At 28.9% G+C, this 5,613-nt stretch overlaps 1 pseudogene; it reads right to left on the bottom strand.

Annotated features, from left to right (window-relative positions):
• Positions 1 to 490: 490 nt before the first annotated feature.
• Positions 491 to 5,203, bottom strand: LOC108687909 (annotated as a pseudogene).
• Positions 5,204 to 5,613: the final 410 nt, after the last annotated feature.

Here is a 5,613-nt window from a genome sequence, read left to right as displayed (position 1 = left end):
ATTATATGACATATTATATGATATATATATTATATGATAAAATCATTTAAAATTAATAATAAGCAATATAATATTCCTTTTTACAATAACATTGTTTTATTTAAAATATTTAGAAAAAATTAAAAACCTAAAGGAAAAAATTTATACTTTAAAAGTTACTACCATTATTATACATTAATCTATCACTTAACCTAATATAACCTTATAACTTAGAAAAATAATTTCTAATAAATTAATTTATAAATACTTTATTATTAAGATCATAAATTAAATTTTAATATTGCATTTAAATCGACTTGATAATGGAAATATTAAATAAAACTAATTAATTCGCTTACTGATTTATCCATGATGAATATAAAATCTTCTCTGTCATAATAACATGACAGAGAAGATTTTGTATTCATCTCATGTGATCTCCGCATATGGAAATTAAATTCCACATAACAACTTGAAAAACGCGTACTGATCCCTGATTACGCGATACGCATTACGCGGAAAATCTGTGCCATGGGATAGCACCCCCCACACTCGAGAGCGCCGCCGCCGCTACTAATGCTGTTTTTTCATAAGTTTTTAAGCTTAAAAATGGAATCATACGATGCTCGTCCTTGAATGATATACATGCATGTAATCATATCTATTCTAATGCACACTAGAATGCATTGCTCGGTGCATACTGACATCCATGAGATTTGTTTTCACGCATTAGTTGCACTAGTTCAAAAAGTGTACAGTCCCTAAAACATTTTAGGGGCTTCGCACAATAAAAGAAACAGGAAACAAAGAACACAGAATAAAAATTTCAACTTATTAGAATATTGTATATTATGGAATACACAGTTTCTGATAGATTAAAATTCTTAGGCTCCACACAATAAAAGAAACAAGGAACAGAGAAATAAGGGGTTCCGCATAATAAAAGAAAGAGAGAAACTGTCTATTCTGCAATATATGATTTCTGATAAGTTGAAATTCTTATTCTCTGTTTTCTATTCCTTTTATTGTGCGGAGTCCCTAAAAGGACAAAAGTAGGGATGATATAGCCATATCGATATATAAATTAATATGTATCATCAATTGCAGCGCTGATACACATAAATATTAACAAAAAAATATTGATATAAGCAATTCGATAAAAAAAAATCGAAATTTTAGTAAAAATATATTGCAATGTTAAGAAAAAGAAGTAAAATGAAAAAATAATTATGAAAACTTTTTGTAATGACGATATTGGCAATATTTTACAAAATGTACTTTATAAATTACAATGGATATTTATATTGTAATTTATAAGAATTGTATAAGATTATTAAGACATTTTTATTGAAATAAACATAAAGATATTTTCGGTTAGCATTTTTTATTGACTTTTATTGTGTTTTTTGCGAAGTAAAACATAAAAGTTATAATAAAATCATAGGAATATCATCGCGATCTCTTTTTGTTCTTAAGTTTATTTTAATATCAAATGACGGAAATATATACTTTAATAGGAATTAAATATGCATAAGCATTGGCTTTAAGGGGTTGTTTCATCCCTTGAATCTAAAATTGAATCGATATAAAAAAATATGTATCTCTTAGATAGATTGATTTTGTGTTTAACAGCATATTTTAAGGAGAATCGAATCGATTCCATTGTTGCGACAGATTCCTTATGATTTTAATTTTACATAGTTCAAACATTTCCCAACAAACAACTTAACAAAAGATAGAAGATTACAAATGCCAATCTTCAATTGACAGTGAATTTAAAAATAATAATTGCTGCAAATGTCGTGAAATTAACCGATTTCGTGACTCATTTAAAATATTTCCGCTCGAGAGAACAAACGTTCGGATAGAACAGATGTGGCCATAATTGTTAAATAACACTTGGCCAGCTTTGCTAATAAAAAATGTGAATAATTTTCCCAGTATTTTAACGGATATTCATTGACATTAACAGGTATCTTATTAAGATAAACTCATAAGGCATATCATTACTTGTATAATCAAAAGTGTATTTTTGTAATATTAAAGATAAGAAATGAATGAAAAAAGACAAAAAATGATTGTTTTTAGTTATAGAATCAGACTGAAATTTCGTTTTTTGTGTGTAAATTTGTTTCATTAGTAACATCTATCATGTCTTTTATTTCATTTAATTGCACACAACACAACTTATCTAAGAAGTGAATTTTGAATCTGGGATCCAGAATAGTAGCAATCGTAATAAGAGATTTCTGTTCAATATTTTTTAATCGATTCTGAAATTCTTCTGTTAATCTTTCTTTTAGATGACATTCTTCTTTACTGATAGGTTCACATGATTCTAGCTGATTTTTTAATGTATGTAATAGCGTATAACTTGACTGCCATAACATATAATTCTCCAGAAAATATAGTTGTTGTTGATTTGAATGGTTCCAATTGTATAAATTTGTATTCTTTTATAATTTGCAATTCCAATGTTGTTAACATTGTTGGAGCTGTAGGATGTTGCAAAAGAATCAGTCCAGTTTTATCAGATATTTCAATAAATCGAAGAAGCATGTCATAAGTGAAATTCCACCGCGTATCGATACTCTGAATTAATTTTAGGCCGGAATATTTTCGCAATAGAAAGAGTTACACTTTTTAAAAATATGTTACAATAGATTTAACTTTTTTACATACTAAACTGACGATTTCATCATTTTCTATAATTTTAGCGAGGATCAATTTTTTTGCGCGTAACTATTTAAATGCTTTTCTTCGTCAAAAGCATTGCTATTGTTTTTTTGATGTTGGATGCATTATCAGAAATGACAAATATATTCTGCATTTTAATATGCCATTTTTCAACTATTTCGAGCATTTAATATGCCATTTTTTTAAATTATCAGATGTGTCTATTATTGGGAGTACAAATTAGTTCGGACCGTTTTTTTGTGTTCAAAAATGCATTTATTTCAAAACAAAATGAATGAACAGATTAAAGTATTGGCATCGCTGCCTACTACTTTTTCCCAACTCTCAGACAATTTTCGAATTCCATCTCGAAAAAAATGACTCGTCTTTGGAGGCGATCCAATTTTGGAGCCAATTTTCGATTTCTGCGAAAGAAGTGAACCAGTGACTTGCTGCATCCTTCGGAACAAATAATCAAAAGGAGCAATGTCCGAAGAATACGGCGGGTATAGTAAAATATCCCATTTGAACGTTTCCAAATTTTTTTATGACTTTAGCGACATGAGGCCGAGCGTTGTCATGAAGAAGAATAACTTTATCATGTCTTTGCTCATATTCTGGCTGTTTTTCTTGCAATGCACGGCTCAATTAATTGTAGTCGATATCGATCGTCCGTAATGGAATCGCCAAGTTTCAGCAACTCACAATAGTAAACAATAGTAAACAAGACCCTTTTGGTCCCATCAGATACAGAGCATGATCTTCAAACCATGAATGTTCGGCCGTGGTATTGATGTTGAGGTCGATGGCAACGATTGATCGGGCTTAGTGTAGTATTTTTTCTTCTTGGGGTTGTCGTAGAATATCCACTTCTCATCTCCAATCACAATCCGATGCAAAAAACCTTTTCTCTGTTGTCTTTGAATTAGCTGTTCGCAAGTGAAAAATCGCCTTTCAATCATCTCTTGGTTTCAATTCATAAGACAATTTCCTTGTTTTTGAATCATCATTCCTATGGCTCTCAATCGTACAGAAACAGCTTGTTGAGTTACTCCCAATGATTCTACAAGCTCCTTTTGCGTTTGACTCTGATCTTCTTCGAGTAATACTTCTAATTCTTTATCTTCGAATTTTTTTGACTGTTCAGAGTGAGGCTTGTCGCTGAAATCTCCATCCTCGAAACCATTCCCTACATGATTTATCAGTTGGAGCAGTGTCACCATAAACTTCGACAAGCATTCGATGAGCAGTCGTACTTTTCTTCCAATTAAAGTAGAAAATCAAAAAATCTCCCGCAAATACTGCTTGGTTAACACAAAATTCGACATTTCAAACACAGTAAAAATCAAGGTTTTTGTATGAAATTCAAAGCGATATAAACTGAATATTATTAGCAGATGTTTAACCTCTTTGAAACCGCCAAAATCAGCTGTCATTATGAACCATTCATAACAGCTGGAGGCATCTTTAGGGAAACGGATTTTAGGGAAACGAACTTTTGTACTCCCAATCTTTAATTCACGCCTATTACAACAGTTTTTCTATTACAATTTACGTGATAATATGCAGTTACTCCGAGATAACTACTTGTATTTAATGTGTCAGTCCAAATGTCTGTCTTGTAAACGCAATATTATTTACATTTGATAATTTTTCTTTTATTAAGTTTGATAAATAAACATATTTTTTCTCAATTAAAGAAATTATCGTTTTTCTATTCGGAATGATATATAATGGACTCAAGTATTTCATGAAACCTCTCTTTTTTCTCCACTATAGATAAAGAAATATTTGCCTTCGTTATAAAAAATATTAGTTTATTTATAATTTCCACTGCTTTAGATCCTCCAGCTACAAAATAATTAAACAAAGTCATTTTTATTATAAATTTTAATAAAGAAGTGTTTAATAAAGAAGTTTAATAAAGAACTGTGATCATTTAAAAAAATGTTGTTTAATTGTTTTTAACTTAAAAAATGAAAGATTATTCGTAGTTTTATTTGCATGTCAAAAAATAAATACTGGATAAATAAAATATAATAAGCTTTTGAAAATAGAATTATTACAAGATATATTGTTATTATGAAATGATAAAGCTTACATACTTAGAAATGACTTTTGTTTCAAAAAACTCGGCTGTTTTAACGATTTCAATGAATTCACATGTACCGATGATGTCGTACATATGAACATACTTGTTGACAATCTTGACAGCGCTGAAGATGGTGGAGATAGCGTGAGTTCTGCATCTAATTCATAAGAGTTTTCTTTAGATGTATCTTCATTTGTCTATTTTCATATACAAAAAGAAAATATTTTTATATAAAATTATCCTTTTATATAAATTATCAAAATATACTATTATAAAACTTTAGAAATATTCCCGTTTTTTTTCCATTTTCGTGACACGTTAGAAGTGTCAGAAGTTATCATTTCGATAGCATAAATATCTGGATGCTTTTGCTGTAAATGGTATCAAATTGATTGTGTTTCCAGAGGTTTGTATAAATTGTTCGCACATTTTGCATTTTGCATTTTTAAAATTCATATCTTTATTAACTTAATAAAATGTAAATATTACTCTTCGGCACTAAAATATAAAATATAATAATTAATGAAATAAAATAATTAATGAAATGCCCATTTTTAATTTAAGCAATCCAAAGATAAATTGAAATTAATGAAATTATTTTAGGGGAGTAATGAAAATGCGTATTCATTTTAGGAATACATATACTAAGTTAAGAATGTTTTTTGATAAAGAATCAGAGAACCAAATTTACAGAATCAAACCATCCAATATCAATACTGAAAAAGTCAAACATGCAAATAATTTAAAAGAATTACAGAAAAGAGCAAAATAGTAATTATACATACAATAGAAGATAAAAATATGCAGAATGACTTGAGCATACTTGATATGTATTAAGAGATTATATTCACTATACTACTCACTGT

Source organism: Atta colombica, unplaced genomic scaffold (genome assembly GCF_001594045.1).
Source record: "Atta colombica isolate Treedump-2 unplaced genomic scaffold, Acol1.0 scaffold220, whole genome shotgun sequence".
Taxonomy (NCBI): Eukaryota; Metazoa; Arthropoda; class Insecta; order Hymenoptera; family Formicidae; genus Atta; species Atta colombica.
Note: the sequence above shows the minus strand (reverse complement) of the source record. Positions and strands in the feature narration are given on the sequence as shown.